The 17,693-nt window shown below is 42.1% G+C and overlaps 1 protein-coding gene across 1 annotated transcript in view; it reads right to left on the bottom strand.

Annotated features, from left to right (window-relative positions):
• ZNF366 (zinc finger protein 366) overlaps positions 1 to 10,329 on the bottom strand; it is a 68,197-nt gene extending 57,868 nt beyond the window's left edge. Inside the window, exon 1 of the mRNA XM_032336003.1 lies at positions 10,128 to 10,329. The gene's annotated coding sequence lies outside the window, so the exon portion shown is untranslated. The remainder of the gene's footprint in view (positions 1 to 10,127) is intronic.
• Between the last annotated feature and the right edge of the window lie 7,364 nt (positions 10,330 to 17,693).

Here is a 17,693-nt window from a genome sequence, read left to right as displayed (position 1 = left end):
CCCCACTACATCTACCACCTTTTGTTTCTCTACTCACCAACTGATTGACCTTTGAATTGTTTCCAGTTTGGGTCAAATGAATAAGGATGCTGTGAACATTTGTGTGTGAGTCTTTTATATGGACATGTGATTTCTTTATTAGTGGGTAGTTGCCCAGAAGTAGAATTGCTGGGTTGCATGGTAAGTATAGATTTAACTATTTGAGAAACTGCCAAACTGTTTCCCCAACTAGCAGTACCCTGTCACATTCCCACCTGTCTTAACCCACAGTGGATAAGAGTCTACTTTCTGCACATCCTCAAGAACATTTGGTATTTTTAGTCTTTTTGGTTTGAGACATTTTACTGGATATGTAGTTATAGCTCATTATGGTTCTAATTTGCATTTTCTTTATTGCTATTACATATCTTTTCATGTGTTTATTTGCTCTTTATATATCTTCTGGGGTTAAGTATCTATTCAAAATATTCACCCAGCTTTTAATTGGGTTGTTTGTCCTATTCTTGAGTTGTTAAGTGTTCTTTATATATTCTGGAAACAAGGGCTTTATCAGCTCTATTTTCTTCTCACTTGTTTTATTTTTCTAATGGTGTCTTTTTTTAAAAAAATAGCAAAAGTTTTTGATTTTGACAAAGTCCAATTTATCAATTTTTTCATGTATTGTTTGTGTATTTTATGTCATAACTAAGAAATCACTGACTAACCATGGTTACAAAGATTTTCTCCTACATTTCCTTTAAAATTTTTTTATAATCTTAACTCTTACATTTAAGTCTATGATCTACTCTTAGTTAATGTATGTGTATGGTTTGAAGTAAGAGCCTAAGGTCAGGCTTTCTTTTGCATATAGATATGCAGTTTTTCCAGTGCCATTTGTTTCAAAGATTGTCTTTCCTTCATTGCATTACCTTTACACCTTTGTCACAGTTGAGTGTATACCTAGAATCCATTCCTGGACTTTATTCTATTCATTCTTTTTTAGGGCCGCATAATACTCCATTCTAGAGCCATACTGGGCTTAATTTAATCAGCCCCTTATTAATGCACAGTTATGCTTCTTACACTCCTTTCTCCCTATTTCAAATAATGCTGTGGCAAATATGTTGCATTGTAGGAATGTCTTTTTGCATCTTATATGTATATTGTAGAGTTAATTCCAAGACAAGTCAGTTTTACATTTTGATAGACATTACCAAATTGCTCCCTACAGTAAGTTTTGCTAGCTCACTATTGCATCAGATGCATGACAATACTCTCCAAATCCCCAGAAACAAATATGCTGGTAAATGTTTCTTCTTTTGTTTCATCAAGCAGGTAAAAAATAGTATCTCATAGTTTTAATTTATATATTCTTATTAGGAAGTAGGATAAGTATCTTTTTTTCGTAAATTTTAGAGCCAACTATATTTCATTTTCTGTGAAATGTAGTTCATGTCAATTGCCCCTTTCTTGTGATATTAAGTTCCTTGTGATACACATTGTAAGTTTCCCCCAGTTTTGTGTTTGTCTTTCGATCTTATTAACTGAGTTTTAGCCCTATAGAAGCCCTTTATTTTAAGTGATAAAATGTATAATAAATGTTAAGGCTTCTAGGTAAAACCAGATATTCCCTACTCTGAGATTCAAAAAATGAATCTCTCATTTTTTCTTATTTTTAATGTTCCAATTTTTGATTCAGCATTCCCCTCTGATAACATAATGCTGTTTTTGTCATATACTAAATTTCCATATGCATTCGGGCATACTGATCTGCCATCTATTCATGTGTTAATAAGCACACTCAGTCCTCTATTCTCTGACTACTTCTGTCCTGTGTTCCTTGTATCTTCAAAATGACAATTAGTGAATGAAAGCTTTTAAGAATTGTTTGTATTAACACTTGGTCCTTTCTCAACTTCTCTCCTGCTGTTACTAGCTAACAAAATTCAAACTCTTTCTAATATTCCTATTAGGAAAATATAATTGGGATAGTAAGTCTGTTTGGAAGTCTAGGGGATTAATAATGAGATAACTACATTTTTGAGTCAAATAAATAAATTGGTACTAATCTATGGTTTCCTTCTAGAACAATGATTTGGGATGGGCTATGTGTCTCTCTGTGTGTATGTTTATACACATGTGTGTAATCCTCTGTGCCATAAGCAGAAGAAGTAGCACTTTGTTAAGTAAACCAAACCCCCCATCTCCCCACCCCAAAATCCATAGTGGTCGAGAAAACAAGTCTGTCACTTTATGTTCTAATCATTCTGCGGTGGGATGTGCTCATGGTTCAAGGTCCTTCCCAGCTTCATGGATTAATATGTGATGCCAAAATTCCTCTCCTAGAAGGGTCAGAAGGAACACAAAGGAGCCAATGTAAGCCATTGTAAAGAGTGCGGGGTCTGCGCCCTTAGAGGTTGTAAAGACGCACTAGATAAGATTTCCTTCTTCAAAATGACACAGTACTAGGCTATACCGTGTTCCCAAACTGGGCTTTCCACTCCTCTCCAGCATGGCTACTCAACCCTGGGGCCTGGGCTGCAGTCAGGAGATAAGAACTCTCCCCCCAGGGGACCTAGACAGAGCCAGAGATGGGTCATTGTGCTAAGTTTGGACTGGGTGGCAGGAACACTGTGGATGAAGTCGGAGGAAACACTGACTTGCTTACTGCATTACTAGATGTCTCCTGAGCGTCAGAAAAGATGGTGCTCCAAATAGTCCCTCCTTACCCACCTCTCTGAAAAAAACCTGGTAGAAGGAGAGATTCTGCACATACCTAGGAGTAACTGTGTGGAACTTTTTGAATGTTCCTCACCCTAAAAGTTCAAGGTCTAGTATTTCAGGAAGCCCATCTTGATAGATTAAGTATTGTTCTCATTAACACCTTAAAATTGTTCTCATTAGCACCTGGATATATATATTTAGTATATCATATGTATTTCTATATTTTTATTATATGTATATATTTAGTAAAATATATATATATATATATATATATATATATATATATATGATAATGCTGGAAGATCTCTTTCTTTCTTTCTTGACTGAAAAAATCCTCCAGTGGAGGGGGCGTTTGCTGGGGGTGGGAGGATCCACTGTGCTGTGGGGAAGAAAGCTGCCTGACCTAGAAAAACAGCCAGAAACAAAGTGGTGGTGTACTGCGGTGGGTGTTCCATAAAACAGAGCTGAAAACGTGAAGTTCTCCGTCTCCCTGCACTTCCTGTGGAAGAAGGCCAGAGGGCCTTGATTAAGGGGGAGAAGCCACCATCTCCATCCAGGCAGAGGCCTGGACGAAGCAAACCAGAGGCTATTCCGGTCCTCTCCCTCACTCTCTTCCGGCCCTGCTTCCTTTCCCCACCCCTCCAACAATACCCCCTCTTGATTTCTGTTCCAAGACAGAACGGTGAGTCCCCATGAAAAGGAAACTTGAAGGATTCTTTCCATGAAGTTTTCTAACTGGGCAGAGTGAGGTGTGTGTGTTGGCATCTGCTCCTTGGCAGTGATGCTGGAGACCCCAGAGGCCCCCATCCTTTTCCCTGAGGCAGACTCAAGGCAGGTAGCAGGGTTTTCTTGTCCCCATTCTCCAGCAGTCAATGGAAGAAGCTGGTAGAACACCTCTTCTTCCTGGAAGCACTCTGAGCTTACTCTCTGTGGTATGGTTTCTTTAAAAAAATTTTTTTTCAGGCTGCTGAAAAGCTGCCTTTCTTCGGGGGCTAATGTCACCCCAGCTACTCCTCATGGGCCTTCCTTATCCTGAGCTAGTAGCTTATGGAATAGGCAGACCGTTGGCCTCCTTCCCAGCTTCATTAGATTTGGGGAAGGCCTAGAAATCTGTGCCAGGTGATTCTGATGTTTGGTGCTCAGAACCCACTTGAAAAACAATACCCCAGACCTTTCTCTCTGAGATTATCAGGGTCCCTTGGTGTGGAGCTGACCTGCTTGGTGTGACCATAAAAATCATGCCTAATGTAGCCGAGAGCTGCATAGACTCAAGACTTGTCCAATAACCACTGTAATCACTCTCCAGGAAGGAGTTCTGTTGTCTCAGATAAAGTCAAGGTTAACAAATGGCTTTTGTAACTCTTTTGAACAGGGACCTACATTCTGAAATCACTCCGTATACAACAGGCCAAACCCCTAATGTAGTGCTGCTCAAACTTGAATGTGTATCTTAATCCCATGGAGGTCATGTTAAGATACGATTCAGATTCAAGAGGTCTGAGATGGAGCTGGGGGTTGTGCTTTAACAGACTCCCAGGCGATGCCATGCTATTGATGAGGAGCACGACCTTCAGGGAAACTTAATTTTTTAAAAATATTATTAGCTGCAGATAACTTTTTCTCCTTGATGAGTAACCCGACACAAGCAACGTCAATTTAGTGACCTTGAGTAAATCACTTACTTTCTCTAGTTTATCTGTTAAACAAGGTGGTTGTCTTTCATCATTTCTGAATTGAGAGTAACAAAGCACTAACTTCTTAGAATGGGAAGGTGAGGTGAAATGATGTATATACAGTTCTTAGCAGGCTCCAAACTTGGAAATGACTCCTCTCTAAATGTTGCCGTTGGTGGTGGGGGGTGATGGTGGTGCTCATTCTGCCATTTTAGATCTGTGGCCATCATAGAATGAGGTCTAAGTGAGGCCGTAACATTACAGAAAAATAGCATGGGTCAAAATTGCCTTTGTGTGCTCTGGTCCTTGGCTTTATCAGTGTGAACAGAAAGAGATTTTTCAGTTTCTACTGCAAATGACAGAAACCTTAGACCCCATGAGCCCTTGTTGTTGTTATACTTATATTTACACTTTAAATTGGCCAAAAAAGTACAGATCTGTCTCTATCCTGTGTTTGTCCATTTGATCATCTCTACTGCCTGCTTATATAAAGGAAAGGGTATTGTGCACCACAAGGAGATCACATTTCCCTCCCTGAATTCACCCCTTCATGTTTGTGTAAACTCAGCCCGAGTGACATCCCTTTACTTGAATTTACAACCCTGCCTATAAAAAAAACAGAGAGCCCTGAGCGTTTCCTACAAGGCTGAATTCTGGCCCCCAGCTCTTCCAGCCAAGGAAAAACAAACCATCTCTCTCTCTCTCTCTTTCTTTCTCCAAAAACAATTTGCTAACCCATCATCTGCCCAGAAAACAAATGGAAAATAAAATGCGACCGACAGTCTTCTTTGTGGATCTGAGAAATGTTGATCTCCCACGAGCGAGTAGGTGGGGTCCTTGCTGAGATGACACCTTAATACACATAAGTATAGCAGCGCCACATACATAATGGTGGAACAAGCCATAATTGCAGTCAGTTGAGGCCGGGAAGAAATATGTCAGGCTGGCAGTTTGCCATTGCCTAGACCCTAAAAAAGTTTGGTGAACTTTTTTTACTTACTAGCTACTGCATTTGGCTTTATGTAAACATAGCATATTTCACTCTATAGTCCATTTAAGTATTAAGTTATCTATTCAACAAATATTTATTGTAGCTGTTAGATGCCGTGTGTTTTTCTAGGCCCTGAGCACATCGCAGTGAACAGGTGAGGTCCCTATACTCATGATGTCTATTTTCTGGTGAACTCCTATCTTACACATATCTCCTGATAAAGACATGTTCTTATTCCTTTATCCGAATGTCTTTGTTTTTCCCCCAAAGTATTTGTTATTTGAATGGTCAAAAGTGAGCAGCCATTATTAGGCTAGCTGCTTCTAAGAGTATTGTTGTGTCTCTCTTGTCTCTCTGTTCCTATCAGATGGAGACCTGCATCCCTTGCTACTCCACTTAATTAGGTATAAACTTAGAAAAAAATTGAGTGATGTAGGTAGAAACAAAATCAAGAAAATCAGAACAATTTCTTCTTTAAGTTGCAGGTTTTCCTTATAATTAAAGCAGATTTAACATGGCTTGCGTGTGCTGGTTTTTCAAACACCAGTATCATTCTTTTGCCTTTCCATGTCACCACTAACTTAGGGACGAGGATCTGATGTCTGAAATAAGCTCGGCAAGCACACACTTTCAAAACGCAAAAACAAATCAAAAAGTCTATGAGATTGAAACTAAGAATAATTTTTAAAACTTGAATAGAAAAATTTAGTGTCTGTTTTTCTTGACTAAATATACAATGCATGCTCACTGTAAGAGGAAAATATTATAGAAATGCATAAATCAAAAAATGCTATGCATGCAATATTATAATATTTATACACCTAAGCAATTGCTCTCTTTGTGATTTATATATGGTTATAGAACTCTGATTAGTCTCAACAGATTGTTTGGCTAGCATATTTCTTACTTTATAAGACTAACAGCTTCTAGAATTACAATTGATCAACTGAAAACTAATTTCTGGAAAAAATATGTGATGCCAAATAGGAATTCCACTTAAAAGATACATTTTTATTTAATGTTAGTGCAATCCTGAAGAAAACAGAACAAGACACTTACCATTTGTTTAGAAAATCATAGGATGTCGGTATCATATCTCACAGATCACCCACTGCAGTGGGCAGGGAAGAAGAGTGTAAACAAGCACCCAGGTAAATTCTGATGCACACTGAACCCACACAGACCACCCTGAGAATCACCGATTTTGTTTGATTCCATCATTTTGGAGACAAGAAAACTGAGGTCCAAGCAAGTAAAGAAACCTTCCAGGTCACACATACAGGGAATGGTGGAGGTCAGACGAGAACAGAACCCAAGTGCTGTGACTCCTAGTTTGCTCCTTGTTCCATTACACTGAAGTCACATTTGAAGGTACCTTTTGCACAGTATGTAGAACACCCCAACCTCAGGTGGCTCTCCAAAGATTAAGTTGTTCAAACAAGTCTTTACTGTATCAGAAATCCAACAAAAGAATCTTAAAGTTTCGCGTTATAAGTGACAGATTTCTGGTCGTTGCTGTGGGTTGTATGTTTTCTTCGGGAAAGTAGGAAAGTTTAACCAAGACCTAAGCTAAAGTATCTTTATTACTTGACAAATTAATCAGCATGTATGTATTAAAGTTTAAAGTGAGAGAAAAACAGCAGTTGGATGAACCACACCCCCCACCCACCTCCAGCCACCTACGCACACTACGGTGATAATGGTGTTCTTATTATCCACGTGAAGTTAAGTAGCTCTTTACGAAAATGTTTAGGGAGAGAGATCACCAAGGGTGCCGCCCTCAGTAGGGAGACAACATGTCATTTCAAGTCCTTTCTCTGTGGCTGAGTCATGGTACTGCCACGATGGTCTCCAAAAAAACGTGTCTCCAGCCCTCCATGGCCAGGGAAAAGGTCACCAACCACACAGAGCTCAACGGTTTAGGGAAGTAGGTGAAAAGGAGAATGGAACATCTACAGTATAATTGCAGTCTCTTCTAACACTCATCTAAGCTGAAAACTTTTATTCCAGGGCAACCTTTCCCCTGCATCAAGCTCTGCTGAACACAGCCGGCATTTTAATGGGGTTAAATCTGGTGTTTCTGCCATGAGCGGAAATGAACATCAAAACATTCAGCTCTGTCTTCCTTTATCTTACAAGAATTTGGGGTTCAAGATACCTTCACTAAATGTGGGCCCAACTCTAAAGCTGTGAAGAGGAATTTTGTTCTGATAGATCCTTGTCACAGTATTGACCAAAGATAATGACAACAAATTACGGAAGAAGTGTTCTATTCACCACATTTTCAAAAATACAGTACCCTTAAGTAATATATGAAAATTTAAAAAATTACAGGTGGTATTGATCGACCCGCTACTTGCCAGCTACTTGCCATGCGTTGTAATTGCCACGGTTGATTGCATTGCATACATAATCTTATTTAATCCTCACAAGTCTATTACATGGATGCAAGTTTATACTTAAGGAAACTGAGGCTTAGGGGGGTGAACAACCTGTCCTAAGTCCGGTCCATAGTCAGAAAGTGACAAAGCTGGAATTCAAACCCAAATTTGTAGGACAACAAAGTCCGTGCTTTTGAGGCTCTAATTTGATTCACATTGCAGCACGAAAACCTACAGGACACATCCTAACATAATTTAACACTTATTTGACAAATTTGTAATTAGATGCACAGTTTTGACCCAAATAAATTAACAAAATCTTCTTTGCATCAAATTCTGAATCATTCTGAGCAGGAGTTCCCCTGATGATATCACAAAAGAGCCTCCGATGACCCCAAAGAAGAATCACACAGTGGAAGTTTCCATAAGCGCCAACTCCCTGGAGTTGAGTGGAGACAGATTGGTAGCAACTAGACTAAATGGCTTTTCTCTTTATGTAGATGAAATTTTCCCCCAGCATCAAACTAATATTCTCATTGCACTAAATTAACAACTTAAATGGAAATAATCCATATTTTTTCTTCTAAAGAAGAGAACATATCCCGAGCTCCTTAACCTCAGGCCACAGTGAAGATGCATGCTAGAAGTGTGGCTGTTTTCTGCGCCTTTGGCATCATACCCACATTTTACCTTGCTTGTCTTCAGACAGGGTGACCCTGCCGTCATTTTTTGTCATACTGTATTGCATCTGATGCTTTTATTCAATAACCAAACTGCAGAACATTCTATGTTGTTCTAATTAAGCACAAAATTAAGTATGTTATCAAGAAAAAAATGAAACCGAAAGAAGCGAGTCGAGATCACAACCCAGAGTCTTCTCCTGGGGTCACAGTTGCTGACAAAAGGTGCAAAATGCCCAAGTCGGTATGTCCTGGCTAGCCTTTGACCCCAAAGATCTATGAAGTGGGGTGGCTGGAAGCCCCTTTCAAGTGTTATTAGAGTAATTTTGCATCCTGAAGTAGGCAAACGCTAATCATGCTTGTCTTACATTGCTCATTTTACAGTGCTTATAAGGAAAGCCTCTTGAAAAAAGGAGAAGAAAAAAGAAATCTCACTAATGGAACAAAATGTCCATTACAGCCTGGTGGCAGCACATTTTCTGAGTCTCATAAAGATGATGGCTCAGTTCTGAGTAAAGATTAATTACTGGGCTGTGGTTCATGTGCAGTCTGGCCAAATTAATCTGTAAATGAGAGACTGGTTGTTTTTAGTGTACTCTTCACTTTCTAGGTTCTTTCCCTTAGTTTTATAGAAATGAATATTCCAAAAACTGCATGATCTTTGTCTTTCATCCACTCAACACCTCTCTGAAATAAATGGCTAATATTAGTAATTATACAAAGTCTTTCCGAGTGACCTTGCTGGCCTATTTTTGACAGTGTGCTCTTGACTCCCTCATGGCTTGCCATGATGAGTTCTTGGTAACATTATCCTTTCTGACAAGTTTAAGTGAAGCAAGTTAGACTTTTCAAAACTAGCTGTCTGCATAAGCTTGACCAGTTTGCTCTGTTCTATCTGGTGCTTGGAAAACCAGGAGCTGGGTGAGTATTTTTCGATTGCGTCTGTAGCTTAGTTTTTTGCTCCTCCTGTCAGAAAAGATCAATCTTAATCCTATTCTAGCCACATGTTGTTTTCCAAAACTAAAGCTATATGCCCCCCCAATCTTTGCCTTCTTTCCTGTGGCAGGTGACATCTTCCATTGACAGGGGTAATACATTTACACTCAGTCCACATGTGGGAACTGAACACATAAGCATGCGGTACAATTCAAAGTGACATTCGTTTCTTTTTCCTCCAGCCTCAGTGATGCAGAATAACAGTTATAACTTAACATTCTTTTGGGGGGAAGAGTGTTCTTGAATGGAAAGAAAAGAACAAGAGAAGGCCACCCTCAATCCAGACAACAAGTAACAAAAGCCCTAGCACAAACCACAACTTAGCAGACACCCTCAAAAGTTTCCCAGGACATAGCACTGAGGAACACTGAACCCTCCAGTAAGACACATCACACACTCCAGTGGCTCCAAGCTAGCCCAGCCACGCTATCTGTACCCAGAATCAGGTCTAAAACACTGTCCTCCTTAGCCCCAGTGCAATTTTATTTCCAGTTCTGCCGGCCTCAGCTCTGCAAAGCCTCAGTATCCTCTTAAAAAAAAAAAAAAAAAAAAAAGTATAAGCTTAAATTCTGGGCCATCCATCAGTCATACCTTTTGATTAAGGATTATACCCAGCAAGGCATTTTCTGTTGGAGGTGCCCACAGCAGTATCCATCCCAAGGACATTGAAATGGAAGTAGAAATGATTGCATGGGTAACTTACCAGCTCCTGAGTCTGAATGGCTGCAGCAGCCCCCGTGCTTTACCTGATCCCTTGCTCTCTCTGTCTCTCTCCCTCTCTCTCTCCCTCTTTCTCTTGTGTACAGATTGCAGGGAACTTAAAGAACTCGCAGGGACAATGTTTCAAATGACTTAAGAAAGAGAACAGGAACAATACTTCGTTCTCTTTTTCTCAGATGAGTACCTTCGGGAAGAAGGAAGGAAGGGAGGGGAGAGGGAGGAAGTCAACAACCCTTTGCTTTCCTGAAAAAAAATAAGGAAACAGAAGATAGACATCTCATTTTCTCTTAAACAAAATGTTGGAAGGGGCAAAAAAAAAAAAAAAAAAAAAAAAAATCTTTGAAAAAAAGGAATTCCTCAAATATACCGCCCCCCCACCTCACCCGCCCCCTCAACCCCGAGAGGTTTAAAGAGATGAAAAGCCTTACTGGCCTGTCCTGTCCAAACAAATGGTGTTCCAGAAAGGCAGGCTCTCCTGAGCTTGTAGCCTCTGGTATCTGGTTTGCAGAACTGACACAGCCAAAAGGGAACAAATCATTTCACGTTGCCTCTGAGCAAAGGCACTGTTGGTCGGTTGTGTTACCCGAGGCAAATCTGCAGCCGGTGAGGCTGGGCAGGGTGCTGGTCAGTCAGGACATCTGGCTCTTCTTGGGCTCTTTAAAACACCAGCATTGCTACCATTTTGTAGCCCAACTGCAGATCCTTAGACTTCTTCCAGGAACAGAGCAGATTCATGCACTAGTTCCTGAGAGCTCTCTACAGCCAACACCAAGGCAAGCTTCCATGTTTGTTGATATGTTCAAAAAGAAAACAAAACAAAACCAAAAAGCCACCCACCCATACTGCCACTGGACATAGTTAGCTCATGTTGGACTTTGTCACCTCTGGAAAAACTGAAAGGCAATTTCTCATTTGTTTTCAAAACACAGTGAAGCAGCCTAGGTCTTGGATAAGCCGGCCAGTTGTTGAAAAGGGAAGGGGAGGCTGACTAGAAGGAGTGAGGACATGGAGGGAATATCCTTTAACAAGCGAGAGGTGCGTGGTAGTTCAGTGGGTCGGCGAGAGCTCCGGTTAGAGGAGGGGCGCTCTGATTGTGTTGTGTATCTTGTACCTTTCATTCATCTGGTTAAGACCATTTTCACCGCAAACGGGAACCGGCAGTTATGTGGACCTTCATGGCAGCAGAAGAAAAACCAGCTTCAAGGAACTTCCTCATTTCACTCAGTTGTGAAAAATAGGGTGGAGAGTCACACCTGATCACAAGGACCAATTGAGGTGAATTCAGGGAAAGGGGGATTCTGATTCAGTGTCTCCGACTTTTATTGGGTTCAGTGGTGAATAAGGTTACTCTTTTACAGTTTTCTTCCCCCATTAATTTATCTGTGTATCTATCCATCCATCCTTCCATCTATCTGCATATGTGTGTTACTCAGTAGGTTTATTCGAGCCAGAACAGTCTTCTTTTTTGTATTGCCCATGGCACCCCTCCTGGCACAACACAGGGATTTCTGGTCTGGGTCCCCCAGCCCCATCCGCACAGGAGAAAACTCATACCCAGAGAAGAGTCTGTCCCACTTGCCCGAGGTCACACACATCAGGGGCAAAACCCAAAACGCTCCTCTGTCTCCTGAGTCAGCTCCAGGGCCCTGGGCCCCCTGCTGGCCTTCCTCTGCACCCTGCCTTTGCAGAAAGGGGAAAGAAAATCACAGAGAGAGTCTGAGAAGGCAGAAGAGGAGCATGAGAGCATGGAGCGGAGAAGGGATAGGTACGGGGATTTTTTACAGGACTGGCAGCCTTGGGGGCAGACGCTGGAGTGCTTGTGAGCGTCAGGAAGCCCCGTGCTGGGATGTGCACGGAAGTAGGTGGGGGTGAGGTGAGGGTGAGTGGGGAGAAGTAGGCAGAGGCTGGGCTGGGTTTCTGTGGCATCGCTCAGGAGAGGCAGTGAGGGCACTTGGAGGAACAAGGAAGCTCAGGCTGCAGAGCCCTGGCGGGAGTGAAGATGTGTCTGATCACCTGAAGAGCCAGGGACAGCAACAGGCCCCCTTTCCTTATTGTTCTTCCTCCTGTGGCCTCAGGCAAGGCCAGGGCTGAGCCCCAGGAGCCCAGTCAGAGGCCAGAGGATTTCCCTTTCAAGTCTGCAGAATGTGGGAACTGTCACGTTGAGGCCTGTTGTTTTCTGCAGGCCAGCTGACCCGCCCAGAGACAGGCTGGCCTGGCCGGGGCCATCTGCCATCTCAGCCGCGCGGCCTTGCTGTAACGGAGCGGCGTCCAGTCCAGACCCTTCCAGACCTGGAAGCCCGTGTCTTGTGTTTTCAAAATGTCTGAATATGCCTGCCGCAGTTTCCGAAAAAGAATTCTCAGTCTTGCCCGTGCCAAGCCCATCCACGCACAGGCCTCGTTGTAACCCAGCCTGGGAGGCTCACAGGAAAGGCTTCTCCCTCCTTCCCTGCCCTGCCAGGCACATCAAGAGTCCTCCTGTGGTACTTGGAACATCTCCCACCATGTGTCTAGAAGCTGAAATTCCCGAGTCTCCCCCATCAGGTCTCACAGGTGAGATTTCTAACCAGGCAGCTCAAGCTGGTGAAGCTTCCCGCCCCACTGTCTCACAGCTTCTTCGGGTTTTGACTGAAAGTGAAGGGAATGGATGCGCGAACCCCAGACAACTGAGGGAACACATGTGTAGAAATGGAATATGACTCGGCCACACACCTCTCAGGTAAGCCCCACATGGCACTGGTTACTGTGGAGATTGTTTGAGTAGAAAGAGGACTGCAAGACCCTGTGACGGGATCAGAGGACAAGAAGAAAAACCAAGATGTAAAATTCAGTGAGGCCAAGGCAGTGACCCAGGACTCAGAACCAGCACAACAGAAACACGAGCTCTACGCAAAATGGCTTCACAATTGGCAAGCATCCTCTTTCGTACGTCTCCAAGCTTCTGGTTATCCGGAACTCTGAGGCTATCTATTGACCCCAGGACTAACTTGACCCCAATCATGGAAGGTGAGGAAATGAAGGGTGGACTGAAATATAGCATATGGTCAGAACAGTGCACAAAAAATAAGTACATGTTACTAAACTTTCACAAAATGAACATATCTGAGTAACAGAAACGGAAGGAAATCTCCCCCCCACCCCTGCCCTTTGGCGTTCCAGCCACTACCTCCCTTCAGGGGTCACATGGTCCTGACATCTCACGCTGGTATAGATGGGAATTACCTGGTTTTGAATTTGCATAACAGATGATATCAGATTGTAGTTCTGTTTTGGGTTCCCCTCGCCCAATATTTGTGACTTTCACCCCTATTTTAGAGTGCAGGTGTGGCTCATTCGTTCATATTTTTAGAGAGTATTTTATTTTGTGACAGTACCGCAGTTAATACATCCACTCTACTGCAGATGGACATTTGGGTTGTTTCTAGTTTGGTACCAATACAAGTGGGCTGCCAGGAATTCCTGTCCTTGCCAGGTGTCTTTTAAAATGTCTGATACATGAATCACCTCCCTCTAGGACAATTGTCCATATGCGATTCACAACGTTTTTGCTTGATTTTGTTTTGTTTTCTTTTGTTGTTTGTTTGGTTTTGGTTTTTGGCATTTGCTCCCTCTCACATGAGATGCATGGCATAGTTTTTTTATGGGTTTTTTTTTTTTTGGTTTTTGTTTTTAAATTCAAATGGATTCAGTTTAAGGAGTGATGCCCTTGGAGATAACTGGCAGAGTTCCTGAGCAGCTCTGGAAGGGCTTCCTCCTGCAGCCTGGAGATGCTGCTCTGAGTCAGGCTCCATTGACTCACCCTCTCCCTTCCACATTCCCCATCTCGGCTTTTTATGGACATGCTAAGTTTCATCATATCAGTGCATAGAAGACAGGGCTTAGTCCTGGGCCTGAAACTGCCTTCACGCTTCCTTTTATCTTTGATTCATTCTCTTCATCTTGCCAAGCCCCAACATCCTCCAAATCTCAAATCTCAAAACATGAGACCATTCATTCCTTTCGTTCTTTTTAGTTTTTTTTTTCTGCATATAAAAATGATACGAAGGATTTATTTAAACAAGTTATTGACGTTAAAGTCTTTTTTAATGCTTCTAGTTTCCTCATTTGACAAAGGGGAGATAATAACATAATACCTAGTTTTCATAGTATTAGGAGCAAAGAAGAGGAATAGTTAATATCTTTCACATACTCACCAAGCACCAGGCCCCGTTCTAATAAACACACTACATGCCATAACGCAGCTATCACACTGCCCTATGAAGTAGGTGCTCTTACTGTCTTTTCCCTTGTCTTTTTTGATAGATGAGGAAACAGGCATGGAGAAGTTCTCCCCCAACATCACATGATGAGTAAGATTTCAAACCCAGGGAATTCGGACCTTGAACCCCAATTCTAACTTGCCCTGCCCTCTAACCAAACACTTTCTTATCACATCGTGAATGGCCCTTCAGACTGGAGAGTAACATGCTTTATGACATAAAAGGTAAAAATGCGTGGCACAGAGGCTCTTTATGCAATCATTTGGTGAGTGTGTCTTATAGACCAGAAAACCCTGTGCTAGATGTGGTTCATGTGCTTCTGGATTTCACAGCCTGGCAGAGGAGAGACCCAGAAAAAAACTGAACAGGTTGTACCTGAATGTGTAAATAATTACAGTTGTGGTCAGTCCTCTGAAGAAGAAGTAGAGGAGTTAAGAGAGCTTGAAGTCTGGTACTAAATCTGGACAAATGGTCAGGGAAGGTCCTCATAAGAAAATGACATGTAGGGGTGCCTGGGTGGCTCAGTGGGTTAAGCCTCTGTTTTTGGCTCAGGTCATGATCCCAGGGTCCTAGGATCGAGCCCCACATCAGGCTCTCTGCTCAGCAGGGAGTCTGCTTCCCCCTCTCTTTCTGCTTGCCTTCGCCTACTTGTGGTATCTGTAATATAAATAAAATCTTAAAAAGAAAAGAAAAGAAAATGACATGTAAACTGAGACCTGAAGATTGAGCAGGTGTGTGCCAGACAGAGATGGGGCGGCAGCTTACACAGGGGGCAGCCCGATAGATCTGAGATTTGATTCGGGACCTGATGCTAAGATGGATGAGAAATCATTGGCGATTTTACAGAGAGGAATGACATCATCAGACTTGTATTTCAGAAAGCCTATTGTGGTCCCTGTGCAAGGGATGGATTTTAGAAGGGCAAGAGTGGGAGAAAATGATCAGTTGTAAAGTCTCGTCTGAATGTGACCGTGCCATTAAGAGCCTATCCAGAGATGTCGGTGGGCTTGGCAATGCCCGGAGAGGTTATGGGATGATAAGATGTGAGAGCTATGCTGATATATTGTATGACAAGAGGATGTTGGAAAATGAATATTGACAGTACCTGGCACACAGACAGCTGACTTATGAAAGATTCATACTCCTGAATGGCAACACATTCTACCATGTCCCCACCCTTCTCCTCAATTTCCAGGAACCTCCAAAGCTGAGTACCTACCTGCCTTGCTCCAGCCCAGCTTCCTGGTCTGCTTGTATTGCTGTCACTGGCCTAAGAGGAATCCCCATGCCTCAATTTCTTAACATTCACCCAAAAAAGGTCCTTCTCCTCTAGCATATACCCAGTGCTGTCACTGAAAACTTGTGGCTTCAGACGGGGCCAAGAGGGAATGAGTTTGAGGGATGGAGTAGAAGAACTCAGTGTCCGAACTGCTAGGGTTGGGGAAAATGTGTTCTAGGTATTCCATGTTAGAATCCGGGCTGACATTTTCTAAGGAAGTCTGTTATAGGTGACAGATTGGTAGCATTAGGATTTATTTCCAGCGTATAATGGGTCTTATGGTCTGTCTTGTGGACTAAACACCAAGGAACATGTGCTATCTATGGGAAAGTGCATTCTGAGCTCCAGAAGTCTGATGCAAGCAAATGGGCTTTGTTAATTTAAGGAATGGCAGTAGTTGTGTTAAAAAGAAACTGTGGGTTCATTATTTTGCTAGAGATGGGCACGCCTTCTCCTCCAGTATTCATTTCCACAATTCTGTAAAGCTCATCCTTTTAGCTTTCCTCCAGAAGGAACACAGAGGCCTTTTTCTCCACATACAGGTTCTCTCCAGGCATCCTAAAATTGTACGTGGCTGTGGCACTCAAGGGACAAGAAATAGCTCTCTTTATATTTATAAATTGAATTAAATATGATAAAGCTGGCTTAACAATTCCATATCAATTTTCATGGCTCTCAGGCCCTTCTTTAGGTTGTAACTTCCACAGTCCTAGGAAAAGCACTGAAACTTGATATATGTTGGCTGATTCATGGTCCCCTCAGTGGTGGCTGATTGTGCTTGGGGCTCTAGGTCCTCAGGACCAAATTCTGTGCAGGAACAGCAACCAAATACTCCAAGACCGTATTGACTAATGCCCAGATCTCTGGTTACCCTTGTCATCTCTATAGCCCTACATTACCCTTGTCATCTCTACAGCCCTGCATAGGTAAGATCCAAGGGTTGCTGCTATTCTATGAAAACCTACACCCTGACTCATTTCCTGATCTTCTGGGACCCAGCTCATACTGGTGGTCAGGATTTTCTCTCCCTCAATGCCATTGCCATACTTTTCAGCCTCCTTGGACCTAGACCAGTGATAAACCCAAATATTAAATGAACCACAGATCAGTGCCTCCTGCATAATACAAGAGGGTGTGGTAAGGAGCATGGCAAATTGAAGGGTCCATGTCCCATCTAAAGTGTTTTGTGACCATGTGAGAACATAGGCCTAATGGAACTGGATCATCTTATTTTAAAAAATAAAAAATCTAAATTTTGATGTGGAATCTCTTAGTTTTAAGATTTTAGAACTGAAAACATTGTTTTTAAAAGATAGTAAGGGATTATTAATTTGAGGGGGTGATAATGTAATGGTGGTTTTGTTTTTAAAGTTTATAGGAAAGTATTAGCAGATGAAACTGCTGATTTATTTTAAGATTCTACAAAAAAAAAAAAACATTTTTATATGAGAAAGGAACCTAAATTTGATGGTCTTAAAATACGTCTATGATATGCCTCTTTTTAAGAGAAGATGGAGCCCAATTTTCCACCCTTGGAGATCTAATCACTTGGACTTAGTGATTTGTTTCTAAAAACAGAATAAGGCAGATGTACTGGGGAAGGACTTAGAAGACCCATCATAAAAGGCATTAATGTTTCCTCTCCATTCACTCTCTTAGAATGCTCTCTCTGGGAAAAGCAGTCTAGCTGCTATGTTGTAAGGACACTTAAGTAACCTGTGGAAAGGGGCACACAAAGAGAAACTGAGGCCTCCTCTTACAACCCCGTGCATGCCCCATTCTGACAATGACTCATCCAGCCCAGTCAAGCCTTCTGATGTCCCATTCTGATGGCAGACTCGTGAGAGCTCCTTAGCCAAATCACCTGGCTAAGTTCTTCCTGATGCCCAGCCATTAGAATCTGTGAAATAATTAATATTTGTGCTTTTGAAGCCACTAGATTTGGGGGAAATTTGTTACACCCTGAAAGGTAATAAATACATTAACACCGGAAAGGCCATTAGTTTACTTTTGG

This window comes from Mustela erminea, chromosome 3, assembly GCF_009829155.1.
Source record: "Mustela erminea isolate mMusErm1 chromosome 3, mMusErm1.Pri, whole genome shotgun sequence".
NCBI classification, from domain to species: Eukaryota; Metazoa; Chordata; class Mammalia; order Carnivora; family Mustelidae; genus Mustela; species Mustela erminea.
Note: the sequence above shows the minus strand (reverse complement) of the source record. Positions and strands in the feature narration are given on the sequence as shown.